General features: G+C 42.6%; 1 long non-coding RNA gene across 1 annotated transcript in view; it reads right to left on the minus strand.

Annotated features, from left to right (window-relative positions):
• The window catches only part of LOC121018596 (uncharacterized), a 14,115-nt gene extending 2,693 nt beyond the window's left edge, over positions 1-11,422 (minus strand). Inside the window, exon 1 of the long non-coding RNA XR_005785245.1 lies at positions 11,237-11,422. This is a non-coding gene — a long non-coding RNA (uncharacterized LOC121018596). The remainder of the gene's footprint in view (positions 1-11,236) is intronic.
• Positions 11,423-11,731: the final 309 nt, after the last annotated feature.

The raw sequence follows: 11,731 nt of genomic DNA on the forward strand, positions 1-11,731 counted from the left end.
ATCCAGGCTCTGAGCCATCAGCCCAGAGCCTGACGCGGGGCTCGAACTCACGGACCGCGAGATCGTGACCTGGCTGAAGTCGGACGCTTAACCGACTGCGCCACCCAGGCGCCCCATGAATGGACATTTCTTTAAAGAGGACATGCCCGTGGCACATGAGCACATGGAAATGCTTGGCATCTTTACCAATCAGAGAAATGCAAACCACAAGTACAAGGAGACACTACTTCACTTACCCTATGGCTGTCACGAAAATGACAAGTGCCAAGTGTTGGCAAGGGAGTGCAGAAATGGAAACACCGCCCACTGCTTGTAGAAATGTAAAATGGTAAGCCCCCCTTGGAAAACAGTCTGGCAGTTCCTGACAAGGTTAAACATAGAGTTACCATATGGCCTGTGTGAGTAGAGCAATTCTTCTTCTGAGCATATACCCGAGAAAAATGAAAATTGTGTGCACACAAAAACTTGCACACGGACATTCATAGCTGTATTATACAGCACAGCCAAAAAGCCCCAAACAACCCAAATGTCCATCAACTGGTGGGTAAAGAAAATGTGGTCTATCTATACAGTGAAGTATCACTTGGCAATAAAATGAAATGGGGGCGCCTGGGTGGCTCAGTTAAGTGTCCAACTTCAGCTGAGGTCATGATCTCATAGTTCGTGAGTTTGAGCCCTGAAGTGGGCTCTCTGCTGTCAGAGCAGAGCCCGCTTTGGATCCTCCGTCCGTCCCCTTCTCCCCTCTCTCTCTCTCTGCCCCTGCTCACTTGCACTCTCTCTCTCTCAAAAATAAATAAATATTAAAATAAAAATAAAGGAAGCACTGGTATACACTGTAATGTGCATGAGCCTTGAGAACATTATGCTTAGTGAAGGAAGCCAAACACAAAAAGACCATATTTTGTATAATTCTATTTATGTGAAATCTCCAGAATAGGCAAAATCTGTAGAGACAGAAAGTAGATTAGTGGTTGCCAGGGGCTCGGGGTGTTTGAGGAGGAATGAAGGGTGAATGGATATGGAGTTTCTTTTGAGGAGATGAAAATGTTCTAAAACCGATTGTTGTGATGGTTGCGTAACTGTGAATATACCAAAATCCATCGATTTATACACTAAATGGGTGAATTGTATGATGTGAATTATATCTTAATAAAACTAAAGAAAAAAAAAAGAACAGTACTAGAAGGAGGTATTAGTATGTTAAGAATGTTCCTTGTCAGGGGCACCTGGCTGGCACAGTGGGTGGAGCATGTGACTCTTGATCTCTGGGTCGTGAGTTCAAGCCCCACGTTGGGTGTGGAGTCTACTTAAAATGAAAATTTTAACATATACAAAAAAGAATATTCCTTGTTCTATTATACCAGAGAGTCTGTGTGTAATAGATGACTATCAAATGAAAAATTTCTAGCGGCTATGCAGAAGACTTCCATTCATGGTCCTGAATGTCCCACATTTTCATTAATGACCCAGAAAAGACCACCTGTGCTGAATATTTTGCCCTTGTTCCTCCAGATCCAGTCTCCACCGTCCACCCGGCTCTCCGTGGAGGCTGATTTGTGTGAACTAGGCCAGTGGGCTCCTGTGGCTCATGGTTGATCCAGCAGGAGATGGAATGGAAGGGAGGGGAAGGAGGAATTTGGGGATGTTAACCAAAACACCACCGATGCATATGTGGCATAAAGCAGGATCCGAGGACACCTAGACTAAGAACAACGGGGTGGTTCCAACAAGAGAATGTTTAATACAAAGTCCAGGGGAAGATGTGGTTTAATAAAAGTCCAGGTGAAGTTTTCATTATTGCCAACTCACTGTGAATCAAGAGTTCAGAAATGCACACCCCCTGAATAAAATTCTAACATTCTGAAGCCCCAGATAAGGGAATGTTTGCATTCTCTTCCTTTCTGGTCAGAGCACGCTTGGAAGTACTGTGTTCAGCTCTAGGTGACGTGTGAAGAAACTGCTGCAGCGTTTAAAGCATCCATTGTTTTTTTTTGTTGTTGTTTTTTAAATTGTTTCAAGTTTATTTATTTACTTTGAGAGAGAGAGAGAGGAAGAGAGAGAGAGAATCCCAATCAGACTCTGCACTGTCAGTGTGGACTCACGAACTACGAGATCTTAACCAGAGCTGAAATCAAGAGTCGGGCACCTAACTGACTGAGCCACCCAGGTGCCCCAAATTTTAATGCACCCATTTTATTTTCAGCCCATCTCTTGGGTAGCAGACATGAGCAAATGGGTGCTATGAAATTAGATAATTCGATAGGTAGACATGGGGCTGTTTCTACAATCACCTGTCCCAATTTTTTTTAAGTCTATTTTTTTTTTTATTTTGAGAGAGAGAGAGAGAGAGCACAAGTGGGGGAGGAACAGAGAGAGAGGGAGACATAAAGAATCCCAAGCAGGCTCTGCTCTATCAGCACAGAGCCCGATGCTGGGCTCAAACCCACAAGCTGTGAGATCATGACCTGAGCTGAAAGCAAGAGTTGGACACTTAACCGACTGAGCCACCCACATGCCCCATACATCTAATTTTTAAGAAATTGTTTTTGAACGAAACTCTCATTTCCATTAAAGTAAATTCTTTCCCAGAAAGAAATTCTAGAATTTTTATACAAATAGACTTAATAATTCACCCTGCAAACCTTAAACAAACCCAGACCTATGTACACATATTAGCCTCAAACCTAGCACATATGGAAGAACTGTCTCATCAATAAAGTTGATCAGAAATATTTTCTCATAAGCTTAGTTTCAAATGTATGGTGACATTCAAATAATGTTAGAATGTTCTTGCTGGAAGTACCTTTGATATCATGTAGTCCAAACCTCTACTGTTGTAGGTAGGGGGATTGAGGCCCAGAGACGTTAAATGGCTTGTTCTCATCTGAGTTCTCCTGATTTCTTTAAATTTTTATTTTTAACATTTATTTATTTTTGAGAGACAGAGAGAGACAGAGCATGAGCAGGGGAGGGGCAGAGAGAGAGGGAGACACAGAATCCGAAGCAGGCTCCAGGCTCTGAGCTGTCAACACAGAGCCCAACGTGGGGCTCAAACCCACGAATCGTGAGATCATGACCTGAGCTGAAGTTGGAGGCTTGACCAACGGAGCCACCCAGGCATCGCTGAGTTCTCCTGATTTTAACCCAGAATCTACAAACTGTGCTACATTGCCTTCCTGATGAAATCCTGCTACTACTAAAAGTTGATGAGTTTGGACCAACTTGGAGTGGACTTTGTCTTATATTCTCAATGTTTATTTGGTATCTACTTGGAACTTAAAAATACATAGTACTTATAATGTTTTATTGAGAGCTTTTCAAAAAAAGCTTTCCTGATTTTTCATCTTATCTATTCATTACACCAATATTTATTGAGAATCGATTATGTTAGGTCATGTCCAAAGGTAAGCACAACAAACAGAAGAAAAAAGTCTTTGCCTTCACAGAATTTATCTTGTAGTTTTTATTTTTTATATTTGGAATGGACTTCGAGTCAGTTGAAAGAATTCTTGCATTACTTCCTGTGAAAGCCAGCCTCCAATAATCCTTGCCTCCTGGTATTCACACCATGTATAATGCCCTCCTGTGGTATCCTATGCTGAATGTGTGCTAGAACGCTGTGGAAGTGACAGTGTGTGACTCTGAGTTTCAGTCATGAAAAACATTGCAGCCTCTGTCTTTGCCTCTCTCGGCTCACTTGCACAGGGGAAAAGGACCCCAAACAATTCTGTGGAGAGGCTGCGTGTAGGGAGGAATGAGACCTCCTGTCAACAGAGAACACTTACTTCTCAGCCATGTGAGTGATTCTTGGAAGGTCACTTGGAAGTGGCTCTTTGGCTGTGTCTCGGAAGCAGACCTTTAGCCTCTGAGAAGTCTTCAGGTGACTGCAGCCCTGGCTGGTATCTTAACTGCAACTTCACAGCAGGCTTTGACTCAAAACTTCCAGCTCTGCTGGAATTTATGACCCACAGAAATTGTGGAAATACGAATGTTTATTGTTCTTTTACCCCACTAAGTATTGGGCTAATTTGTTATGCAGCAGTAGATAACCAACACACCTCCTGAGTTTTAAGAAGGCTTCCTACAAAAGAAGGATCTGGAAAACACGTGCATTTTACGAAGTGAGAAGGAAGCATTATTTTCCCGCATTTCTGGGTCGAGAGAACCAACTTCTAGTGGGAAACACACATACAAACACAGGCCATTTCAAATCCATGGTTTTTGATAGAATGTTCAATGCGTCTGATGCCATCAGAAATTGGGGTTTCAAAATGTGATCAGGCAGCATATAAAGGAGGTCCACATTTATGACACGGGAGAAAGGAAGATCTTCTCGACTACAATAAAGAAGCCTACAGAAATTAATTTAGTGTACTGAAACCCAGCGGTGGGCATAGCAACACAAAAATATTGCAAAAAGTGCAACAGCTCAGCAAGATTATTTGCTAATAATTTATTTTCATCAAGAAAAGAGAAACATATCCTTGGTAACGTGCCAGTTCTCAACAAGCTAATCCATGGCAAGTCTTTCTCTGGGAAAAGAGATAATTAAATCGCTCTGAGGTCTCTGCTCCCTAACTACAGTAGTCATTAAGGCTGCTCACAAATATTTTCATTCTCTTTCCTTCCTGACATATGGTGGGTTGTACTTTCTCACCCACTCGAAGGTATGTGCCTTGCTTTGGCCAGTGAAATGTGAGTGGAAGCTTTGAAAGTCAGGATGCTTCACCGTCTTATCTTTTCCTTGTCATGGCAACCAGCACTGTTCCTGCTAGTGGCTGCTCTGTCAACCTGGGGCCTGGAGTGAGGATGACAGTGGTGTGGCATAGAGCCCCCAGCTGACCATGCTAGAAAGCAGGGTGAATCAGAAACAGATCTTCAGGGTGCCTGCTGGCTCAGTCTGTAGAGCATGTGACTCTTGATCTCAGGATCATGAGTTCAAGCCCCATGTTGGGAGCCTACTTAAAAACTAAAGGAAAAAAAAAAAGAAATCTTCATAGTTAAGTCACTGAAATTTTAGGGTTACTTGTAACCACAGCATAATCTAGACTATGCCTGCTGAAATGCTAGTAAGTAAGTGAAGCTCACGTTCATTGTTCTTGTACCGTCAGGTGCTGGCTCAGCAGCTCTTCACTGGTTAAGGAGAGCCACTAAGAGTATGAGTCTTGCTGGGAGTCAGGTGCCTTCCATCCTGTGTCTCAGTATATTTTCACAATAAGCCAGGTATTAATAACCCCATTTTACCTGTAAGGAGCCTGAGAAGTGACATGGCTTGTCCCAGCTCCCTGGCAAGCAGCAGAGCTGGGACAAGAAGCCAGGTTTTCTGAAGCTAAAACCTAAGCAGAATCACTGAAGTGTACTGGGGCCTCCTATTACCGATTATGAACTAAAGTAATTTTAGCCTACATGATAACTCAGCTGTGACCTCTTCCTGCGTTAGTCACTTTTGCCTCCTCCTTCTTGTCTCTGCTTTTCTATTTTCTACACAAATCCTCATCATGCTCCCCCAGTTTGAGGTCATTGTCCCCCTCCCCCTTAGTGGTGAGGAAATAAATACTCGACATGCAGCCCCCCAAAGGTATACCAAACATTTTATGCATATTGCAATTTTACTTTGTCCATATAGGAACCCTGTAGCAAAAGTATTATTGACTTTATTTTAAAAACAGGAAACTGAAGCACAGGCAAGTTATGTAAATCATCTAAGGTCTTAGTTAGTAATCATTGGTGGGTGGATTTCAAGCCTGTGTCCACCTGACTCCAAACCTCTTGCTGTTTCCAGTGTCTGTTCCCACAATGATATTCCCTGCATCTAAATCCTTATGGGGGAAAGATAAAAACAAAGTTGGGTTAAGACATGCTGCAGCCTCTTTGGGCTTTTCTCTCAAGAATTAGGCCTTTGGTCGCCCAGAGTCTACAAAAATCCAGAGATCCAATCATCATGAGAAAACAGGACCCTCCGATCTCCTCGGAGAAAAGTTCAGGAACAAGAGCAGCTGGAAATGGGCATTTCTCAAAATTTTTTTTAATGTTTATTTATTCTTGAGAGAGGCACACACAGTGCAAGTGGGGGAGGGGCAGAGAGAGAGGGAGACACAGAATCCGAAGCAGGCTCCAGGCTCTGAGCTGTCAGCACAGAGCCCGATGCGGGGCTTGAACTCATGAACCAAGAGACCATGACATGAGCCAAAGTCGGACGCTTATCTGAGTAAGCCAACCAGGCACCCCTGGAAATGGTCATTTAATTCCCATTCTTTGATTTGCACGTAGAAAGTGCCCAGTGTCTATTTATTTATAAACTTGAATTCTCTAGGGGCTTCTCAATGCCCGTGGTAGACAAACACAGCCTCCATAGCTTCTAGCTTCAAGGAAGGCATGGGTACTTGGCTGGTCCTCCAGATGGGCATTTTTGGCCTCTGCATTTTCCTTTTTAACCTTTTTAATAACACTTCTTTGGACTGCCATGGACTAGGTAACCAACTTCTTGGCCTTTGGCTCCAGCTCTCCTCCTGTTTCACTGCTTCAAAAATTAATTGTTCAGGTCCCTCTGGGGAATGAAAAGACATAGGTTCCTGGTATTCGAGGCTAAGTATGTGAGGAGTTATTTACTCCCACATCTTTTTTTTTTTTTAATGTTTATTTATTTTTGAAAGAGCATGTACTTGCACAGGGGAGGGGCAAAGAGAGAGGGTGACAGAAGATCTGAAGCAGGCTCTGTGCTACAAGCACAGAGCCTGATTCAGGGCTTGAACTCATAAACCATGAGATCATGACCTAAGCTGAAGTCAGACGCTTAACTGACTCAGCTGGTCTTAACTTGTCCATGCTATGAAAGGTTCTCCTTTCCCTGCCTTAGCTGTAGCAAGGGGAGATGCCAGAGGCTGGACTGGAATATCTCATGGTTGACCTTCTAGTTCTAAGGTCCATATAAACTAGATCAGTTTTAAGTTGAAGCCACATATGCATTGGTTTAACAATCACACTAGTCACTCATTGAGTCAGTGTTTACTGAGGACCTTACTCAGTGCCTGGTTCTCTTCTAGAGGCTGGTGACGAACAGTGAGTGAGACAGACAAGGTGCCTGGGAAGAAAGAGACAATAAACAAGTAGACAAGTCAACCTGGTAATTTCAGATTGTGACCATTGCTGTGAATGAAATAAACAAGGTAATGTGATCGGGTATAGGAAGGGATAAAGTTTGTTACTTTATTTATTTATTTATTTATTTATTTATTTATTTATTTATTTATTTTTTAAGTTTGTTACTTTAGATAGATGGCTATGAAAAGTTCTCTGATAAATGACCTTCTGAGCTAAGATGTAAATGATTAGGAGCCGGACTGGGAAAGAATACTTCAAGTAGAGGGAGTAAAAATTCTAAGGCTCTCAGACTGGAGTAAGTTTGGGATGTTTAAGAAATAGAGTAAAGCTGGGATGATTACCATTCATTGAGTGGTTACTATGGCCCAGGCACTGTGCTATGCATTTCCATAGTATCTCATTTTAATTCATCACAATACCCCACAAGGTAGCTGTTATCTCCAGTCTAGGTGAATCCTTAGTTCTGTTGGCACCAGGGGTTTCCTCACCTCCATGATGGCACCCTAGAGAAGTGGATCTCAATTGGGGCTATTTGAAAATTCAAGACTGGGCTCTTGAATTTAGCTAGCATTTAGTAGGCGGTGACCGGGGAGGAAGACACCTGTTTCAATAAGTAAGACGTCTCACACAACAAAGAATTGTCCCTCTTTACACCTGATTCTCAAATATACCAACAAATCAAGGCAATCTCTTAACTGGGAAAAGCACTAGGAACATCTTTTGTTCTAATATTTGGTCTTTGACCTTGGTTTCTCACACAGAACTCCCAAATTCCGTGGGATTTCTTAGGTGATAGGAGTGTCTTTTGTTCTAATGAGGTGACTCTTGGTGGGTTCCTGGATAGCTTTAGGATGGGGGCTGATCACACATGACTAGGAGCTTGGAACTTGCAGCTACATTCCTTGTCTTCTGGTAAAGGAAGAGGGCCTAGAGACTGAGTTAATGATTGATCATGCCTATGTGATGATGCCTCCATAAAAATTCCAGAAGTACAAGGTTTGGGGAGCTTCCAGGTGAACCCATGGAGGCGCCATGTGGAGTGGTGTGCCATGAGAAGACACTGAAACTCCACACCCTTTCCCACATACATTACCTTGTGTATCTCTTCAACTGGCTATTCATTGATATGCTTTATCATGTCCTTCATTATATAATAAACTAGTAAACATAAGTAAGTGTTTCTCTGAGTTCTGTGAGCTGTTCTGGAAAATGATCTAATCCAAGGAGGGGGTTCCTGGTGCACCTCTGATTTGCTGTCAACTCAGACAGAAGTACAGGTAACCTGGGGACCTACAGCTTGTGACTGGCATCTCAGGGTGGCGGGGGGGGGGGGGTGTTGTGGGACTGAGCCCTTAACCTGTGAGGTCTGTGCTAACTTCAGTCAGTGTCAGAGTTGCAGGATAACCAGGTGTCATTTGGAGAACTGATCGGCGTCAGACAAGTGTTTAGGAATTCAGTCACCAACTAAATGAAGGGAAGATCATACTTATTTTATTCGGAACTTTATCAAGAAATGTTCACCATTGCAGAAAATCACACTACCTGCTGCAGTGCTGGTCATGGCATTTGAGTCACCAGAATGACACAACTGTATCAGCCTGCATTTGTCACTGTCATGTGCAAATATGTAACACAGGAGACCTGATGCTTCTTGCCATTAAGTTAAAATTAAACCTTTCTAAGACTTAAAATCCAACTTTTTTGTTAGCAGAGAGGCATAAAATGCATTCTTATTTCTTAACTTATTCATGATAAGTCAACTGACTACTTCAGTGGGTATTCTAATGCAATGTGCCCCAAGCAAAGGCTTCTAATACATGTCATTTTAAATTACTTTATTTCTTCCATGTATTATAATAAAGAATTAGTGCTGAAAATCCACTGTCCCTGAAAGTTCTCCAGTCCCAGGTAAACCAGGACTGTTGGTCACCCGAGGTAGTGTTATTTTTTTTTTCCCTGAAATTATGTGTGGGTAGGTTCTATTGTCTAAGGATTTAATTCCATGATGGCAAAGGAAGTGTTACAAAATATCTGTTGTAAGAAAGGAGTATTAGGTCTGGCGGGGTGGAGAACCATGCCCTAGAGAAAGCCCTGAGTCATGGCGGAGTTTAAGGACAGGATCTGTTTCCACAGGCTGTCCAGAATGGGGAACACCCAGGGCTGAGTCCAGCCCTTCCTGCGTAGATAAGAGTTGCACCCACACAGCGGGGCTACTGTGTTGGGGTGGGGTGGTACATCCCAGGGCATTTGGCAGCTCTATTCCTTGCACGGCAGCCTCCAGCATGCATGTCGAAATTAATGCACACAATTATAATTTTTATTTTTGGAAAATCGTAGAGCAGAAGTTTGTTTTTTCCGGCCCTCGTACCTCTTTTTGACACTCCTGTTCTTGTGCTGTCTATGTCCTCATGTTGAAAACTGTCCCCAGACAGCAGCACCGTGGGCTCTGGCCTCAGACAAACTTTGATTTAGATCTCTGCTCTGACCCGATCACTCTGTGTTTCAGCTTCCTCCGCTGCATCGAGTTAATGTTAGGAATAAATAGGAGGACTAATGTCATTCATTCTTAGCATGACACATAGTAAATGTCTAATAAGTTCTATTTATTATTATCCCTTGGGCTACCTACCTCTGCCCTTCCCAGTAGCAACCTGTGAGCCAATTTACTTATTTCTCATTCTTGGAACCTCATCTCCCACCTGTGTCACTGATTGCACACGGTTAGTTGGAGAGCATTCCACTTAATGAAGCGATTCATAGTACGGTGAAGGTTGCCTGCATTTTAAAGCTTATTTACCACCACTGGAGGATTGTGTATGAGCTATTTTTAGAAATGAGAGAGAAGTAGCAACAGATTTTCCAGTGCTCCCTGTTATGGGCTGAATTGTGTCCTCCCCAAATTCATATGTTGAAGCCCCAACCCTAGTACCTCTGAATGGGACTGTTATATGTAGGTAGGGTCTTTGAAGTGGTAATTTGGGTTAAATGAGGTCACAGGGATGGACCTTAATCCCATGTGACTGGTGTCCTTATAAGAAGGGGGGGTTAGGACACAGACGTGCACAGAGAGAAGACCATGTGAAGACACAGAGAGAAGACTTTTAGCCATCTACAAGCCAAGGAGAGAAGCCTCAAACGAAATCAGTGCTGCTGACACCTTGATCTTAGACTTCTAGCCTCTAGAACTGTAAGGGAATAAATTTCTGTCTTGAAGCCAACCCAGTCCATGGTAGACAGCCCTAGCAGACTGTCACACCCCCTTCCTCCTGTCACAGATTAAAGTTCCTTGTTCCAAATCCCAGATAAATTCCTTGAATTCCCTGTTCTCTTTTCTTTCATCCTTATGGCAAACCCTGGAGATTCAGTCTGTGGTCACAATGGGGAGGAAAGGAATTAATATTTTTGAGTTCTACACATGCCAGGTGCTTAATCATGATAACTTGCAAGTCGTTATTACAGATTAGGAAACTGAGGGTCAGAGAGGGTGCACATCTTTACTAAAGTAATCATTCATTCATTCATTCATTCATTCAACAGGTATTCATGGAACATATATATACCCCTACCTATATACCAGGCAATATGAAAGAGGCTGGAGATACATCAGTGAATCAAATTGACTTACTTCTTGTTCTCAAAGGGCTAATAGGTTAGTGGGGAAACAGATTTTAAACAAATAATCACATGGGGGGGCTGGCTGGCTCAGTTGGTAGAGCATTGATCTCAGGGTTATGAGTTCGAGCCCTCAGTTATGAGTTGGAGATAGAGTTTACTTAAAAAGATAATCACACAAATAACTATGTCCTTATAAATGTGACAACTTACAAAGGAGCACAACACAGTAGGAGAGCCAGATCAGTTTAATTCCATTTAATAAAAATTTACTGAGCATCTATCATATGCCAGATGTTGTGCTAAGTGCTTGGGGAGTATCAGTGAAAATGACAGATATGGATTCTATCCTCTTAGAACTTCCACGTCTAGTGGGAAAAGAAGACATTAAACCAGCCTTACAAATGAGAGAGAGAGAGAGATGTTATGAGAGATGACTTCAAGGTTACCTGGGGGCATAGCAAAAGCATATCATTCAGTATAAGAAATCAAGGTGGGCTTCTGGAGGAATTGCTATACTTACTGGAACGAAGAATCAGGTAGCAGTTAGCCAAGCAGAGGCATGCAAAACTTTTTCCAGTCGGACCATCTCCAGTTCAGATAGTACTTTTCTCCCCATAGACTTTCTCAGAAGGCATCTTTTCTCTGCCTGATCATACACAAGTTGTTCAGATAGAACATTGGGCAGTAACCAAGAGCTATTTACACAGTCTTGTCTTAGAAAGGGACATTCATCTGTGGGAGTAACTCTAAGAACTTCCCATCTCAGTGGGTAACTTTAGGGCACTTCCTCTCCTCTACTATTCCTTCTGTGGCAGACACTGGTGGTTGGCTTACTGAAAGCCTTTTTCCTGTTGCCCTCTGCTATACAAGCCAGAAAATGAATTTATTTATTCACCCAGACTCCCTTGCTGGAATGTTTGGTTATGTGGGCCAGTTCTAGCCAATAAGCAGAAATTACTGGGTAAGCTTTTAGGAAGAACTTTTTAATTCCTTTTTCTTTTCTTTTCTTTTCTTT

The sequence above is a fragment of the Herpailurus yagouaroundi genome, unplaced genomic scaffold (genome assembly GCF_014898765.1).
Source record: "Herpailurus yagouaroundi ecotype Mexico unplaced genomic scaffold, PumYag 77, whole genome shotgun sequence".
NCBI classification, from domain to species: Eukaryota; Metazoa; Chordata; class Mammalia; order Carnivora; family Felidae; genus Herpailurus; species Herpailurus yagouaroundi.